The 19024-nt window shown below is 45.3% G+C and overlaps 1 protein-coding gene across 1 annotated transcript in view; it reads right to left on the bottom strand.

The window, feature by feature from the left end:
- The window catches only part of ANKFN1 (ankyrin repeat and fibronectin type III domain containing 1), a 964382-nt gene that overhangs the window by 628685 nt on the left and 316673 nt on the right, over nucleotides 1-19024 (bottom strand). Inside the window, exon 4 of the mRNA XM_068263418.1 lies at nucleotides 14390-14527. The gene's annotated coding sequence lies outside the window, so the exon portion shown is untranslated. The remainder of the gene's footprint in view (nucleotides 1-14389; nucleotides 14528-19024) is intronic.

The following is a 19024-nucleotide window of genomic DNA, read 5'->3' as shown; positions in this document are numbered from 1 at the left end:
ACATAGAAGAGGGGGCTGTACATGAAAGAGAGGGGCTGCAGCAGGGATGAGTAGAAACTACGCCAGTGCGAATTTACGCATCGTAGTTTGCATCTACGCATCGTAGTTCGTAGGTGAAGTTGCAGAACTACGCTTACGAATTTACGCGTAGCGAAGTACCGCTACGCGTAGTTTACGCTTACTATGCGTAGTTAACATGTGTATTGCGTAGTGAACTACGTATGCATTACTCGCGTCTATTTTTCCGCGTACGATTGTATGCTTATAAATTTACGCATTAGAAAGGGGAATGTACGCATAGAAGAGTTCCCGGGATAAGCATCTAAAGAGGAATTAATGTGTACAATTTTCTGCATACAGGCATAAGCATTCTACGAAATGCATACGAAGCGAATATTTGATTTCGAAGCCGTAGTTTGGCGAAGCGTAATTGCGTAAAACTACGCGTAGTTCCAGCGTAGCAAATTTGGCTGACTACGACCATCCCTGGGCTGCAGTACATGCATGATACACATGTAAGAGGGGGATGCAAATGGAATGGGAGGGGGCTGCAGTACATGCATGATACACATGGAAGAGGGGGCTGCATAAGGAATGGGAGGGGCTGCAGTACATGGATGATACACATGGAAGAGGGGGCTGCATATGGAATGGGAGGGGCTGCTGTACATGGATGATACACATGGAAGAGGGGGCTGCACATGGAATGGAAGGGGCTGCAGTACATGCATGATACACATGGAAGAGGGGGCTGCACATGGAATGGGAGGGGGCTGCTGTACATGGATGATACACATGGAAGAGGGGGATGCACGTGGAATGGGAGGGGGCTGCAATACATGCATGATACACATGGAAGAGGGGGCTGCACATGGAATGGGAGGGCTGCTGTACATGGATGATGCACATGGAAGAGGGGGCTGCATAGGGAATGGGAGGGGCTGCAGTACATGGATGATACACATGGAAGAGGGGGCTGCATATGGAATGGGAGGGGCTGCTGTACATGGATGATACACATGGAAGAGGGGGCTGCACATGGAATGGGAGGGGCTGCAGTACATGCATGATACACATGGAAGAGGGGGCTGCACATGGAATGAGAGGGGCTGCTGTACATGGATGATACACATGGAAGAGGGGGCTGCACATGGAATGGGAGGGGCTGCAGTACATGCATGATACACATGGAAGAGGGGGCTGCACATGGAATGGGAGGGGGCTGCAGTACATGCATGATACACATGGAAGAGGGGGCTGCACATGGAATGGGAGGGGGCTGCAGTACATGCATGATACACATGGATGAGGGGGCTGCACGTGGAATGGGAGGGGGCTGCAGTACATGCATGATACACATGGAAGAGGGGGCTGCACATGGAATGGGAGGGGGCTGCAGTACATGCATGATACACCTGGAGGAGGGGACTGCACATGGAATGGGAGGGGGCTGCAGTACATGCATGATACACATGGAAGAGGGGACTGCACATGGAATGGGAGGGGGCTGCAGTACATGCATGATACACATGGAAGAGGGGGCTGCACATGGAATGGGAGGAGGGCTGCTGTACATGGATGATACACATGGAAGAGGAGACTGCACATGGAATGGGAGGGGGCTGCAGTACATGCATGATACACATGGAAGAGGGGGCTGCACATGGAATGGGAGGGGCACTGCAGTACATGCATGATACACATGGAAGAGGGGGCTGCACATGGAATGGGAGGGGCACTGCTACACAAGAAAGGGGAGCCACTACCTACCCAGCCCAGGGGCACAAAAATATAACTCCGGCCTTGGTCAGGGGCCACAACATCACACATGACTGGACAGAAATGAAAGACGAACTTTAGTGAAAAGGAGAGAAAAAATAAATAAATTCCACAATGAAAAAGTACAATAGAGATCGTCATCATCTTTACTACTGGCACACATGAGAAAACTAGACAGCACCAACTGCCATTATATATAACCACACCCCTAATATTACAATAGTCTAAATTTTAGACTCTTATGGCTCATACACACGGGGCACAACTGTCGCCACAAACACGTGGCACCCGCATGTTGCGGTGACAGGTCCCCCATGTGTATGAGGCGCGCGCCACGAACCGTCGCCAGTCAGAGCTTTCGCCAGGTGATTGACGTGGCCAATCACCGGCAACAGCTGTCGCCGCAACTGTCACTAGTCCGCCACGCGTACTGCGTATGTATGCAGACTAGCGACAGCAACCCATACACCATGTACAGAGCTTCTGGCGGGGGGGGGGAGGAACCTTCGGCGACAGCTTCCGCCACATCTCTGTCCCTCTGTGCGCCGTGTGTACGGCTGCTGCACAGAGGGACCTGGTGACGAACTGTCGCTGCTTTTTTTTTTTTTTCTCTTGTGAGGCTTAAAAGGTTGTATTGTCTGTAGATCTACATATGCACAGAGGGACATACTGCTTGATTGGCAGTTGGAAACGGCTGTTATTTCCCACAATGCAGTAAAGCTCCAACAGTGTAATGTCAGGACCTAGGTCCTGACATCACACTGTGGGAGGGGTTTCACCACAATATCAGCCGTACAGACCCCCCTGATGATCTATTTAAAAGAAAGAAAAAAAAAAAAAAGGTAAAGCTTTCTCATGGGGGAAGGGGTATCAGCTACTGATTGGGATGAAGTTCAATCCTTGGTTACCGTTCCTCTTTAAACCAAAAACGTTGATTATTTCAGGAGTGCGAATTCGCAATTTCCACAACATTCTAAGCTTCGTCTATGCTACAGTGTTTTTTTTTTTTTTTGTTTTTTTTTAGTAACAGTTTAAATAGACTTTGTAGAAAAAGACAAAGTGATGATGTCTCCACCAGCCTTGTCCCCTCCAGCTATGGTGTAAAGTGTGTCTAGAATTAGGATGAGAAAGCCCTTCTGTTAGCACGGCCGTGACTGAAAATATTCAAAAACGTTGTTTTGTTAATCAACACACCACTAATCACGGATCTTGAAAGCTGTGTGATTAATTTTTCTGTGTCTGCTCCTGAAACTATACACCTGTACGAGAGAGACTGAAGAAAGGTAATCAGAATCCTGTGCCTGTGCTAGCACGCCGTGACGGCACCCGTATTTATATAGGCCAGGGGGCCCGAATATAGATTACGTTGCGTTCGCGTCTACCAGGCGCAATTCTAAGAACTGACACAAGGCTTTACACAAGGAATCCTATTAACATGCGCAAGTCAGCTGTCACGGTGGCTGGTGGACCGACGCCAACCGATATGTCTGCCAGCATGCTCCGTCACTTACAATTTACCTTCAATGTGCATAACTTACTCCTTGTTCACTGACAAGGTTCAAAATGGCTGCACATTTTATGTATGAGTGATTTTGATACCTCGGTAAAACTCAACGAGCCGGTAAACCAGAAAAGGAAAAGTGGATCCATTATAGTCGGCTAAAGAATGTTTCTACTTTTTACTGCATTGACTTCTGGAGATTTGGTAAATCCTAGTTAACATTTTTGTGTTCATAAGACACAAAATTATTGTTATTATTGATTTATAAAGTGCAAACGTATTCTGTGGCACTGTGCAGAGCAAGAAGCACAAGCCAAGACACGTAACATTAATAATGGGTTTTTTTCCCCAGCGGACACAAAGCGCTCCACGGCCAACCAGGATCATGCGGGAGCCTTGCCCAAAGACTCCTTACTGTTTTACTATCCAGCTGACCTCGTTAGGTACATGTCAGGTACAAACTAATACAAACAGTGATATACACAAAATAAAGGCATTGGTACATAATACAGAATTGGTAGACATATGGCCTCAATTCACTAAGCTTTATCAAACACTTTATCGAACGTTTGATAATTTACCTCATGAGTAAAATATAATTTTTGAATTCGCTAAGGTGTTATATATTTATCAAATGTTTTATCGCTAAATCATTCAATAAATCTATAACACTTTAGTGAATTCAAAATTAGATTTAACCCATGAGGTAAATTATCAAACATTTGATAAAGTGTTTGTGATAAAGCTTAGTGAATTGAGGCCTATTTACAGAGACAAATGTACTGTATGCTGTAATACTGGCACTTTATTTTCGTGCATGAAATAGGGGCATGAGAAAAAATGGGTTCCGGGTGAAGCAGACACAGTATAAGTCTTAAATAATTAATACCATTGTGAATTGGATAAAAATGGGAAAAATATTTGCAGTGGTAATGGTGATAAAAGAACATTGGTGTAATGGTTAGCGGAGATGCCGCCGCGGAGACAAGCGGCATGGCGGCTATCTCCGCCTATCAGCCGGCGGCTTCAGCTGCGCAGTTACATGCTGGTGCTCTGCTTGGTCCTTCTATTGCGCATAGATTGAGGGCTACGCGCGCGCGCGCCAGGACCTTTATGCGAATAGAAGGGGAGTCTGCTGGTCTGCCAGGTCAGCTGACTCCAAACTCTATCTCGGATTGGCTGAGTGGCTGGGGCGGCGCTGCTATGTATATATAGTGGTAGTCTGTCAGTTGCCCCGTGTCTGCTGTTGCGAATGCTTACGTGTGTGTGAGCGCTCAGACCTAGTCAGATCCCAAAGTGTGCTAGAACCAGCCGGAGCTGGGGAGCCAGATTCTGTTGATAGCTTAAAGTACTAGTTTACTGTATTATCTGTTATGACCTTCTGCTTCCATTGATTATTCTCCTGCTTACCGACTCTGTACCTCTGCTCATCTGATTCATGTTGCCGACCCTACCTGAACCTGACACTGAATCAGTCTTCTGTCTTTGTACCTTATCTGTCCGTACGTTGCCTACTCTGCTTGTCTGACCCTTCTTACCTCACCAGTGGGCCTAGCCACTGGCGAGGGATCTGTAGCTTTGCACCTGCTCTTTAGGTGAAGCTCAACTGCAGTACTGTCTGTAAACACCTGCTCCTCAGGTGTCCCTTGGCTGCAGTGTAGTCTTAATCACCTGCTCCTTAGGTGAATATCCTTTGCAGCACTGTCTGTAACACCTGCTCCTCAGGTGTCCACTGGCTGCAGGATAGTCTTAATCACCCCCTCCTCAGGTGATCATTCTCTGTTGCTCAGTTGGTGATACCTGCTCCACAGGTGTCCACTGACTGCAGTACAGCCTGACTCGCCTGCTCCTCAGGTGATCAGAGGCTGCAGTATTGTCTGAATCAGCCGCTCCTCGGGAGACTTCATATTCCTCATTACTGTTGCACCAAACACTATCTCACATTGGTAGTCCTGTGTCTGGCTATACTAGCATTATTGGTGATTCTGCAGATCACCACATAATCAGGTATAGCATCTGTATTATTGGTGATACTGCAGATCACCAGTAATCAGAATATCTGTTTAGCTGACACCAATCGTTACAATTGGTTAATTTTACCAATATTTTACTAGAACTAAACCTAACTCTACTCTCACACAGAACCCTCCCCCCTCTGACACCTAACCCTAACCCCCCGACACCTAACCCTAACCCCCCCCCCCCGACACCTAACCTTAAAACCCCCCCTTCCTGACACCTAACCCTCCTCACTTGACACCTAACCCTAAAACCCCCCTTTCTGATGCCTCATCCTAAGACCCCCCCCCCTCCTGACACGTAACCCTGAAACCCTACTTCCTGATGCCTTATCCTAACCCCGCCAGGTGAGGCCTAACCCTAAACCCCCCCCCCCCTTTCTGATGCTTCATCCTAAGACCCCCGCCACCCTCCTGACACCTAACCCTGAAACCCTACTTCATGATGCCTAACTCTAACCCCGCCACGTGACACCTAACCCTAAAACCCCCCTTCCTGACCTCAAACCCTAAAATCCCCCTTCTTGACGCCTAATCTTAAAAACCCTTTCCCTGACACCTAACTTTAAAACCCCCTTCCTGGTACCTAATCCTAAGTTTCAATATCTATAACTTCCTAATTAAATTTAAAAATGATCATTTTCAAAAAGAACAAAAGTTAAATACAAAAGACCAAACATTTCAATAACTATACCTTTCTTATTTTCAAAACGATAAAAACTTCAAAAAGGTAGGGCTGGTCGGAAATGCCGATTTCTGATTCCGCAGAAAATCCAATTTCCGCCAATGTTGATTACCAATTCTGCGGATTTCCGATTGGTTTCCGATTGTTTTTGTATTTGACATCATTTCCGCAAGGGGGAAGTTTGAAGAAGCGGCTTCAAACTACCCCCAAGTACCGGCGCGTGCAGCTGCAGCATTGGACTCACCTCCAAACCGAGTCCAACGCTGTCTGTCATCCTCTCTCCGCATCCAGATCCCTCTAGCCACGTACAGCACCGCCACATGACATACAGGTTTCTGTATGTCACATGACATTCAGGAAGCGGTGCTGTACGCGGCTAGAGGGATCTGGATGCGGAGAGAGGAGGATAGACAGCGTTGGACTCGTAAGGAGGTGAGTCCAGGGGGGGATAATGAGGTAGCACAGAGGGGGCAATGAGACGGCGCAGAGGGGCAATGAAGCGGCGCAGAGGGGGCAATGAGGCGGCACAGAGGGGGCAATGAGGCGGCACAGAGGGGGCAATGAGACTGCACAGAGGGGACAATGAGGTGGCACAGAGGGGACAATGAGGTGGCACAGAGAGGACAATGAGGTGGCACAGAGGGGGCAATGAGGTGGAATAGAGGGGGGAAATGAGGAGGCACAGAGGGGGCAATGAGGAGGCACAGAGGGGGCAATGAGGTGGCACAGAGGGGGCAAAGAGGCAGCACAGAGGAAGCAAAGCAGGAAGTACAAACGGAGGCACAGAAGGGACTTCGAGAGGCACAGGGGGACAAACAGGCACAGAGGGGGACACTGGAGGCAAAGGGGGCACATAGGATGCGAAGGGGGCAGGGATAGCACAGCGTTTCGACTTAAGAACGGATTCAGGTTAAGAACGAGCCTACAGTCCCTATCTCGTTCATTAACCAGGGACTACCTGCATTTCTACATAAATCAGAGTTCTGAGTTCCATTTTCCGAGTAATGTTTTTTGATTATTTTTATGCATTCTCTCATTGGCCAAATACGTCTGAGTTGTCTTCGCATTCTGTGATTGGTCCAGTGCTTCCGAGTTCTGTGATTGGGCTAAAATTACCTAAAATTTAAATTCCGAGAAATCTGATTACGCATGCCTACATTCTAATTTTCTCAAAGCAAAAAAAATTCTAAAGCTATAATGTTCTAATAAATGAAAATGATATTCATCAGGCAGGCACCCACATTTCTGCTTTTGGCGCCTGCCCAATAGCCAATAGCCTGATATTACATATCAGTTCCTATGGCAGTGCCCAAATCGTCCATTAGCCCAAGGTGCCCACATTTCCTGCTTCCCTTTCATTTTGATTCACTTTATTTTTGGGCCAAAATAATATCAACGCAAGATTTCGACTAATTTGTGGTTATGATTAGAGAACTAGAGGAATTCTGAGCTTTCAAGATTGTAACCAGAAAATACACTCAGACTCAACCCCCCCCCCAAACCCCCCCCCCAAAAAACCATATATGTATATATCCCATACATGTATGGGGACTGGGAATCTCCAGGCTGCGTGCATGCTTTGCATAGTATTGCATATAATTTGGTTTGTGCTGGATTTATTTAAAAAAAAAAAAAAAAAAAAAAAAAAAATATATATATATATATATATATATATATATATATATATATATATATATATATGAGTGGGGAGGGTCAGGAGTTAATTTTAAGTTATGTTTAGGTCTTTTTATTGAAATAAATGTATGTAGGTATATTTTTACTATTTGGCCACAAGATGTCCTCACACATTTTCTTCCTGCCGAGTACTAATAGTACGCGAACATGAAGTAATGCGTAGATGTTTTACTTTGGTAGTTACAATGACCACAAGCATCTCATTGATGCCGGTGATCATTGACACAAGGGCTTAGATTAATGATAACAGAGTTCCCATTCATCTCCCCTCTAACAATCGGCAGTGAAAACGCTTGCGGGAGCAAGTATCTCTGTCCCCGAGAGCTGTAGATGGATTTTGCAGGGGGGGTAGATACTCGTCCCAGGAGAGGGGAAGTGGTTAAACTAATTCTGTTGATACTGCAAACAGTTTTCACATGCAGAATAACAGCTGACAGCATTGCAGCAGCATATGAGATAACTGGCCTCCGGGAGACTTGGGCACAGGATACAGCCGATATATGGTTTACCCTGCTCCTGCACAAGTCCCGTCCGTGTTAAATACTATTCCCCCTGCAGGTCCACATGGATAGTGGGAAATTATGTAATTTGGCTTCCAGCTATTGCTGGCGGCTGAATTACAGTGTTTTAAATGTAACTTCAGCTCCGTCCTCTGACGGCGCCGAAGTTACTGACTGTGCGCCACTGTAGCCATAATTCCTATTACGTTCTATGGTGGCGCTGGCTGCGCCCAAACCTCCTGTGCTGGATTCCTTGTGTTTGTTGCAAAACACACACACACACACACACACACACACACACACAGACACACACACACACACAGATCCTGCTTTCATGGAAGCAGACATAGGGTTAACATCCTGTATTTACAAATTGGCTGCTCCGCCGAGGCGGCCAGCTGACTTCTGAGAGATCAAATTACATTTTTGATTCGTTGCAGTTGAGGTGGAATTAGACAGGCTAAACTCACTAAATACATACAAGGTGCATTTCTCTATATTTCCTTCTGTCCTGTGCAAGAGTGCAGGTCCACTTTAAATGAAATCAACCAACATTTCCAGCTATTTATGTTGCATAAGAGTATGAGTTTTATGTTAGATAAGGATATGAGTGTATTCAAGCAAAACTACACTTAAAGCACAGAGCGTTATTAAAACTGGCAACCGCTATATTATAAGTGTGAACATAAACACATAAACATCTCCCACTCACAGCAAATCCCTAGATATTGTTTCACTGCTTGCCAAGAAAATAAGACCTGTTCTAAACTGAATTATGTGAAAAATAACGGAACTGTGAATATTTGTAGAGAAGCCTGGTGAGGAAGATTTTAATTTGCTTCCATTTAAAGGACCATTATTGTGTAAAAAAACCCATAAAAAACACATGAAAATGCACAGTTAAGAAGTACGTTTCTTCTAGAGTAAAATGACCTTACAGCAGGTAGTAGAAATGTAACAGAACCGACAGGTTTTAACTGCCATTAACTAAGTGCTTTTGAAAATAAAGAAGACCCTGAGCATCCCCCATGAAGAGATGAGCTAGTCCAAAACCTGTCAGTTCTGTCAGATTTCTACTACCTACTGCAAGTGACAGTAAAAACCGAAGAAAAGTATACATTTTACTCTGGAGGAAATGGACTTCTTAGTTGTATGTGTTTGGCACCTATACTGGGGGGAACTTTGGCTATCTATACTAGTGGGCAGCATGGTGGCATAGTGATTAGCATTCTCGCCTTGCAGCGCTGGGTCCCTGGTTCGAATCCCAGCCAGGTCAACATCTGCAAGGAGTTTGTATGTTCTTCCCGTGTCTGTGTGGGTTTCCACTGGGCACTTCGGTTTCCTCCCACATCCCAAAAACATACAGATAAGATAATTGGCTTTTCCCTAAGGGCCTGTTTCCACTACACGCAGATTCTGCATGCAGAAAACTGACTCCAATGAATGCCTATGGGAAATCTGCATCAGAAGAATTGCGTTCAGTGGAAACAGGCCCATAGACATTTATTGGAGTCAGTTTTCTGCATGCAGAATCTGCGTGTAGTGGAAACAGGCCCTAAAAATTGTCCCTAGACTACAATACATACACTACACGATATATACATAGACATATGACTATGGTAGGGACTAGATTGTGAGCCCCATTGAGGGACAGTTAGTGACCAGTCAATATACTCTGTACAGCGCTGAGTAATATGTTGGCGCTTTATAAGTACTTAAATAAATAATAAATATACTAGTGGTGAGTATCTATAATGGGGGACACCTTGGCTACCTATATTGGGGGTGACTTTACTGGGGGGGCTCTTGGCTACCTGTACTGAGGGTGGAATGTTCTGTTAAATGTTTATTAAAAAAAAACAAAAACCTGTTTCGGATCTTGGGATTTAAGGCGTGGCTTATGGGTAAGCACTGTGTACAGACCGCTATCCTACTCTAAATAAATAATATCAAATCTGTCAAGGACTGGCATTGGGAATTTGAGTAGATGCTTTCTAAGGATGGTCAACAAAGTGCTAAAATTCAACTGAACCATTTGATTGGTCCATTTTCAAGCTACATTTGCATATTATTCACATCGTATGATTCAAAATCATTCTGCCTGTAAAGCAAAGCAATATAGAACATTAGATTGCTATTAAAAAGCACCTCCAGTATAAAAACAGAGCCCGTCCCGTCAGGCTCTGCCTTGATGATGCAGGATTGGGGGGGTCCCAGGCCTAATTACTCTCCTGATTCATTCAGTCAAGTGAGCAATCCTCAAAATCCCTCGAAAATGTGGGCGTGACTATTTTTTTTTCAAAGTTCTGCCGAGGCTCTAACTGCCTCCATTTGCGTTGCCATGGCCCACCACCAGTTCAGCAGCCGTGAACTATTTGGTAACTAAAGGTACAGGTGGAGGCGCCTAGTCTAATTTTACGACTGAGATATATCTAAATCGATATATACAGATAAGAGAGGCAAGGCCTTATCTCTCCAATAGTGACACATCAGTGTAACTAGATTTTTATTGAGCACACAAAACTGGACAAGATGTTTCACGGGTACTCTCCCGCTTCCTCAGGTCAGTGTAAACTGTGCCTTAAAAAGTGTCTGAGCGTTCGCGCCTCTAAGAGTGCCGACCACATGTCCTGTCTCCATTAAATATGGCTAGCTAATCCAGGAGCAGGCCTCTGCAACCCATCTTTGTGAGAATAAAATTTCCATCACTTATCCTTAACCCCCATACTCAACGATACTGCACCACTTTTCACTTCAGGTAACCCTTGTGTCCACCTCATCAACTACCTAGTGGCCTAAGGCCTCGTTCACACTAGGGATGTTGCTGTACGCTTTTCACAGTGCATTACACTATGTGCTTTGCTAAGTACAGCTTTTTACATTGGTTCTAATGGAATCTAAGTTCACATCTATGCACTTTGTTACTGTTTGTTTGAGAAACGTGATGTTGCACGCATTTCTGTGCGTTGTGCTGTGAAGCGCACAGCAATACAAGTAAATGGGTGAGTTTTTTTTAGCGCATAGAAGCGCATAGCAATGCGCTTTGGAGATGTGTTTTCTACCCCTAATAAAAACAAAAAAAATTCAAATGAAAACAAATCTTTATTGACAACTTCTACATCAAATAAGCAAAACATACTGAAAAAAAAGTGTTCAAGCGCTTTAAAGGGACTCACTGCAGCACTTTCTACTATCACCATCTCTGTAATAAATCAGCTTATCTTTCTCCTGTCGGACTTGTCATCATGTGTCTGGAAGGCTGCTAACTCTTCAGTGTGATCTGCTATGCATGCCCCCTCTATGCACACTCCCCTGTGTGTGTGTGTGTTATTTACATTAGCAAGCTTTTCTCTGCTCTCTTATCTTTTACAAGCTGGATAAATCCTCTGTTCACATACTGATGAGTCACATACTGCAGAATTACAGACAACAGGGCAGAGCTGTCTGCAAGAGTAAACAAACAATCAGCTTGTAGCTCTTCAGTGAGCTGCAGGGGGAAAGAAACACACAAATGATCTCTTGAGATTCAAAAGGAAAGCTGTATACAGCCTGCTTGTGTATGGATGTATTTTCTATGTGTGGACATACTGTACATCAACCTATTTCCTGTTTTGGTGGCCATTTTGTTTGTTTACAAACAAACTTTTAAAAACTATTTTTGACTACTTTTAATGCGGCGGGGAGCGGCGAAATTGTGACAGAGGGTAATAGGAGATGTCCCCTAACACACTGGTATGTTTACTTTTGTGTGATTTTTAACAATACAGATTCTCTTTAAGTGAATCTAAACGCATGGGGAGCTTAAAAAAAGCACCACATTGCACTGAAACGCATTATGAAACGCACATCACTGAATGTGTTTTCTATCATGTGCTTAAACACGTCTCTGCACACACCGAATGTGAACGAGGCCTAATTGGTGGCTGTGGAGCTGGGGGCGGGCCATGACAACGCAGGCAGATGTTTCTGAAGAGCTTCAGAAGACTTCAGAAATGTGGCCGTGACTGCATGGCTGAGGAAAGGGGCAGAGCATCACCTGTGTAACAAACTACAGGTAAGTCATTAACCCAATACAGAGCAGGGACAAGGTCCTCCAGCACCCAAGGCTGAGACACCAAATAGCACCCCCCATCCCATCACACACTGATTGCTATTAGACTAAAGGTCCGTACACACGCCGGACTTTAGGCAACGACGGGTCCGTCGTTGCCTCCTGCTGGGTGGGCGTGCCAGCGACAGTCCGGTGTGTGTACGCTCTGTCGTCAGACTGATACGGCTGTTTCTGAGCGATCCGCCCGGCGGATCGCTCAGAAACAGCCGTATCAGTCTGACGACAGAGCGTACACACGCCGGACTGTCGCTGGCACGCCCACCCAGCGGGAGGCAACGACGGACCCGTCGTTGCCTAAAGTCCGGCGTGTGTACGGACCTTAAGAGGTGCCCCAGGGTCCACAACACCTTAATCTCTTGTTATCTGGCTTGCAGTCACTGCCATGTATCCCCTTTTCTTATTTCTCTCTGATTCAAACACAATAGGGGAATGATAGCTGAGTGAGGTGTGCGCCCCCTCCTACACTGTGCCCTGAGGCTGGAGCTTCTCTCCTCAGCCCGGCCCTGACCCTACACATCTCTTATAGCAGCTGAGAATGTCACAAGGCTTCAAGGTGCAGAATAATTCTCCAAACAACCAATCATCCCCTAGAAGCAACCATTTTAGCTTACAAAAAAAAATAGGCAATCCTACACCTGCAGTCTCACAATGATGCTAGCGCTATCCAGCAAGGCCTTTCCCTGACTCTTCCTCGCTGTGGGTGTGGTGGTGGCCATGGAGGAAATACTTATTGGGTATCGGGTGACACAGCTCTTCGGCTCTGTGCTGTAAATTATAGACGAGACACACAGATGGATTTCACAGAGACACAGGATGGCTGGCTGGACAAAGAAACAGTTATAAAGGAAGCGCCATTCGATATAACGAAGGGGGCAACCTGGTGAGCATCGCTCAAAGTCTAGTAAGCATCAAGAGGGCCATTTACAAGTTACGTGTGTGTTGTGTTGTGCATTGCACAAAGTACTTAAAGTGAACCCCAGATGAAAATAAACTAATGAGATACACAATTGGATCTGTCCTCCTACTCCTAAAAATGACATTTTCAGATATTTCATGCTTTTATTTTAGGCATTAGCATTTACAAAGTAGATTTAATGTTTTATTCTCTCGGGTCAATTGCGTGTCTAAAGCATCCCAGCGGGCAAATACATGAACTATTGACCTTTTTCTCTATCCCTTGCAGTCAAAACCCCAATTATCTGCTTAGGGAGGTGTTTTATGGCTGTAATTTGTAATCAGTGAGGGACGCTACAGTCCCGATTGGTTCCGACTGAAAAAAAACAACTGTCAGCTGCATAGCCGAATATTAACTCTTTCAGGCAGGGAAAGAAGAAAAGGAGCACAGCATAGGTGTCTGTATGCTTGCCACTGCATATACACATCTGTCTCATCATGTCACATGTCATCTGGGGTACACTTAAACTCAACCCCCCAATTCAGAAAGCCAGAATCCGGAATTCTGCTAAATGAGTCCTTCATCCCTATTTAGCAATCGGAATGACCAGATATTATGTGTTTCGTGCCAGGCAAGGCTTCTAAAGCTAAAAACTATGGTTTATAAAGTATATCACCTGAAGAATGTTTTGCTGGAAGAGTTAAACTGTGCCCGAGGCAAACCTTTAAGTGAACCTCCAGACTAAAAACCTACTCAGCAGCACTGAAAAGGCTTGTTGTTTCTTTAACAGTTTCACAGCATCAGAACTTTGTTTTACTTACCCAAGGCTCATTTTTAGCCGCACAGAAGCTAAGCTCCGCCTCATCCAAGAAATCTGCCCGGGCATTTTTCCCCTGATGCTGTGCAAAGCATAATGGGATTTCTGATGATGTTGTTGTTCTCATTGCGTGCACTAGTGCGTGCAGCTAGGAGGGGTGATCAGGACACAGTACAGTTTAAACAGTGTCTCATGCTCCCTGTCACCTCCTTTCAACCAAAAAGATGGCTGCCCCATGAAATCACAAACCTTTGCCTGGTCTTTTAAAACAGGCTGGGTAGGAGATTATAATTACCTATCTATTTTAATTAACATAACGGATGTAACTTAATGACAGTATGCTTGTTTAGGCTGAAGTTCCCCTTTAAGTAAAAAAACAAGTACTTACCAAAGAATAGGGTAGCCTGTGGATCCTGCAGAGGCTTGCCACACCCTCCTGGAGACCAACGCCTGAAAAGAATTCCAACAAGAGCTCCTCTTCATTCATGATAGCGGTAGTTCTCCTCCTGTGTGAGTATGGTTGTGCCTGTGCAGTAAGACAGAGCAGCTCATGCATGAGTGGCTCCATGCTACTCTGCAGTTGTTGCTAATCTGTGTGTGTGGTGTGTGTGTGTGTGTGGGGGGGGGGGGGGTAGTGTGGGTGTGTGTAGGATCCTGAGGCTTCCCTCTCTTTAGGTATCTCATTTTGTACCCAAGCCACACTTACTAAAATTGGTACGAAATTATGTGTAAATTATGCAAAATTACAGTTCCTGATTACATTTACTGATTAAATTAATTATGATTTTCCCCAAAATTTCACATAACGATTTTGTATCACAATTGCGAATTTCAGTGCAAGGTTACGACTATGCAACCTTTCTGCTCATTATTGGCTATGTGATGCTTCTTGTCAGTAGCAGCGAATGGTGGAGAACCCTCCATTCGGGGGACCTACGTTTCCAGGGCTTATGGGGCCGTTACAGAGACTTTGGAAACACATAGACGGGGTTTGTTTTGCCTCGGTTTATTTTCCCAGTAATTAAATGTGAAACCAAAGGCTTTATTACAGCAGGAAGTTAAATGAAAAGGAAAACATTTGCCGCTAAGCAACGTTAATTAGTCGGTTTTATAATCCACTTATAAGGATTGTGTATCTCTAGCTGCAAATATTGCGTGCAGTTTAAATAAACACAAATATTACATTTATCTTGTTAGATGAAATTGACACATTTAATTGCGCTAAGACTGTAAATCTGGCAGAATGAGAAAGAAAAACACAGGACAACCTAAGCCGGATAAATAAGTTTTAGTAAAATGCAGACTTCTATCAAAACACAGGGGCGTGGCCATATAATCTCCTTCCTGTCCCCAACCCCATTGCTGCTGCTTGACCACGGTTGGCTTTAGGTGAATTGGGGCCTTGGGTGAAAATGAATATGGAGCCCTCTTGTATCCCCTTCCCCCAGATAGTAGTATTAGGTGGACTTGGTAAACCCCCCCCCCCCCCAAAAAAAAATATTGCGGTATTAGGTGCCCAAAGCCTTCCCATGCCCCCAGATAGAAGTATTAGGTGGCTCTTGTACCCCCCATTTTGCGGTATTAGGTGCCCCATCACATCCCCGATAAAAGTATTAGGTTGCCTTTGTAACCCTCCATATTGCGGTATTAGGTGCCATAGCCTTCCCACACCCCCAGAGAGAAGCATGGTTGGCCTTTGTAACCCTCCATATTGCAGTATTAGGTGCCCAATGCCTTACCACACCCCCAGATAGAAGCATGGTTGGCCTTTGTAACGCTCCATATTGCGATATTAGGTGCCCAATGCCTTACCACACCCCCAGATAGAAGCATGGTTGGCCTTTGTAACCCTCCATATTGCGGTATTAGGTGCCCAATGCCTTACCACACCCCTAGATAGAAGCATGGTTGGCCTTTGTAACCCTCCATATTGCGGTATTAGGTGCCCAATGCCTTCTCACACCCCCAGATAGAAGCATGGTTGGCCTTTGTAACCCTCCATATTGCGGTATTGGGTGCCCAATGCCTTCCCACACCCCCAGATAGAAGCATGGTTGGCCTTTGTAACCCTCCATATTGCGGTATTGGGTGCCCAATGCCTTCCCACACCCTCAGATAGAAGCATGGTTGGCCTTTGTAACCCTCCATATTGCGGTATTAGGTGCCCAATGCCTTCTCACCCCCCCAGATAGAAGCATGGTTGGTCTTTGAAACCCCCCCCCCCCCCCCCCGACATTGGAGTGCAAAGCAGTGCATCATCTCTCACCTGTCCCGTGCCACGATCCAGGGGCATAACTACAGGGGAGCAGCACCTGTGACTGCAGGCCGGGTACAGAGCTGCAGGGGGGCCCCAAATACTACGTCACTCCCTCTGATAAAGGGGCCCACCCTTCAGATCAGGTGGTTTTGTAGCTACACTTGTTTTAGGTGTAAAGATCATGATGTCCATACTTTTTGTTTTTGCAATGCAAGATAAACCACCAGTCTGTGAGGGTCACCAGGGGTAGGCACAATAAAGGGATGAACTGTTGGGGGCCCCATGAAAGTTTTGCTGGGGGGTCCCATGATTTATAATTACACCCCGGCCAGTGGTGTAGATATAGGGGATGCAGAGGTTGTGACTGCACCAGGGCCATTGGACCAGAGGGGCCCCAAGGGACCCTCCCTCAATGGCAGCATTAGCTCTTAGTTGGCCCTGTACTGGTAATGATCACTCTATAGATGCTTTCAATAGTAGTAATCATTAATAAACGGTTCCCCTCCTCTGCTTACACCTCTCATACTGTGGCTGTCCTTGGTAGACTTGGGTGCACCATATCAATTGCTATGTGTAGAGTGTTCTGGGGGGGGCCAATGGAAATCTTGAACTTGGGGCCCAAAGCTCCTTAGCTACACCACTGCATCTAAGTTATGCCTGGAGCTTGGAAGCACTTGTACAGAATTACTATAAGCCACACTGCACTTTTTTTGTGGGTGTTACTGACCTGAAGAAGCAGGTAAAGACGTGTTGTCAAACCATATTCTTGTGCAATAAAAATGTAGAAACTATTGAACTGTTGAACTATGACTAAGGGCAGATTGTAGGCCTGATACGCATCAGTTGATCCTGTGGTTTTTATTGCACTGTATCGTGGAATTTTTTCAATAAATATATCCGCTTTTTTCATCGACCTGGTCTGGTTGCGGATCCCTTCGTGTTTGCACTTGTCGATTGGCCTGGCTCACCAGATCCTGCACCGACTGGTATAATTGGAGGGGGGTAGAGCATGCATGAACTTTTCCTTCTAAAAATGTTGAAAGTCATTATACTGTAGCTGTTCTTGTTCGCACCAGGAGTGCGATGGGTGTGACTCCTTTACAGATCCAAGCTGTGGCGGGAATTCCATGATATGCCTTATTGGTGGTTGCACATTGCTTGCAGCCACAAAAGTGTGAGTACTTCTCCTACTCGGCCCATCTCCCTACATTGAACTTTTGCTGCCTGGGTAGGGATGCTCATTTGCAATCCTCGGAATTGAAATGTCTGCATTTCCGGTCAATCCATATTTCTGATCGGCATTCGGAAAACCGAAATTGGAATTCCGTGGAAATCCGACTTACTGCAACTAGGTAATTTTAGCCCTATCACAGAATTCGGAAGCATTGGACCAATCAGGGAATACAGAATTTTTCCACAAAATTTTTATTGTAGACCTCTCAAGACTGATTTTCCATTTTTTCAATTTCCATTTTTCTGATTTCTGTTTTTCAGATTTCCATTTTTTTTTTTTTTGCTTTCTCTGATGCAAATAATGACTAAAAAATACTCATCAAAAATTGGAAATCGGAAAACGGAAAATTAGAAATCAGAAAAATGGAAAATCGGACATTGGAATTTCCATGGAAACGGAGATAGGCATTTCCAACCTTCCCTATTCCTGGGTTTCTCTCTCTTGTGTATTTTCTGTCCTTCTTCAAATTCTTTCTGAGCTTTCATTGTACTGCAAATCAGCTTCTTTTTTTTCTTTTTTACTTATTTTGGGGCACATCCCCCCCACCATACTCTAATGGGGGTGATCACACTTGTTACATGACCTAGCAGACCTCAAGCTGTGGGGGTCACCAAAGGGGAGAAGCGGAAGAGGTATGGAGTTGGGGAGGCCTATGATCTGTAGTATTGTCCCTGATCCAGCAGATGAATGGGGCAACAAAGTGATTCTTTGTTTAATCACAAATGCAACTACATTAGAGTCCTGGTAATCCGGAACTCAACTAACTAGAAGTCTCAACCAACCAGCACAAATCGTCGGCAGTACTCACAGTGGTGAAGGCCAACTTCTTTTGTGTTGCCAAAAAAGTATTAGGAATCAGTGGATGCTGAACTAGCTCAATAATAAACCGTGGAGCCAAATGAAGTGTAGAGCATTAGATCCTGAGCAAAAAAGTAGTAGATGGGGAATGGGCAGAGAGCAGGATAAAAGATCTGCCCCTTCCTTATACTTTCAAAGGTGCTGCAAGGACCAGGTGGCATTTGAAGATGGTGCGGTCCAAGCCAGCACCCCCCCCCCCCCCAGATGCTATGCCTGGGGGTCTTGCCCCCCTCCTCCCCCCCCCCTTTAGCTATGCCTCTGCTCCCCCAAGGTTAATATACTTTCCTTTTCTGTATCTTAATATTAAATATACAGAGTTCAGGGTATGTCTATAGAGTGGGGTATAGTACTGTAGTATCTAGGCCTATTTTTAACATGTTGTACAACAGGAGAAATGGGCAGTGCTTCCAGACAGAGGCTGCCTCTGAAAGTCTATAGGGCATTTCTTTCCTGGCACGGTGCGACGCGATCCGCCAGAAGTGCTCGATATGCCATAAAAGCAACAGCACGTTGTTGGGCAACATTGACGGCGACATGCGGCGTAACGGAAGTCATGTAAATCTATGGCAGCACAGCATTTTTAAAAACAATATTTTTGGCATTTGCATTGTGGTGCACATGCGCGTAAACATTTTTTCAATACACTTTCGAGCCATTCGAATTTCAGGCACAGG

This window comes from Hyperolius riggenbachi, chromosome 12, assembly GCF_040937935.1.
Source record: "Hyperolius riggenbachi isolate aHypRig1 chromosome 12, aHypRig1.pri, whole genome shotgun sequence".
Taxonomy (NCBI): Eukaryota; Metazoa; Chordata; class Amphibia; order Anura; family Hyperoliidae; genus Hyperolius; species Hyperolius riggenbachi.
Note: the sequence above shows the minus strand (reverse complement) of the source record. Positions and strands in the feature narration are given on the sequence as shown.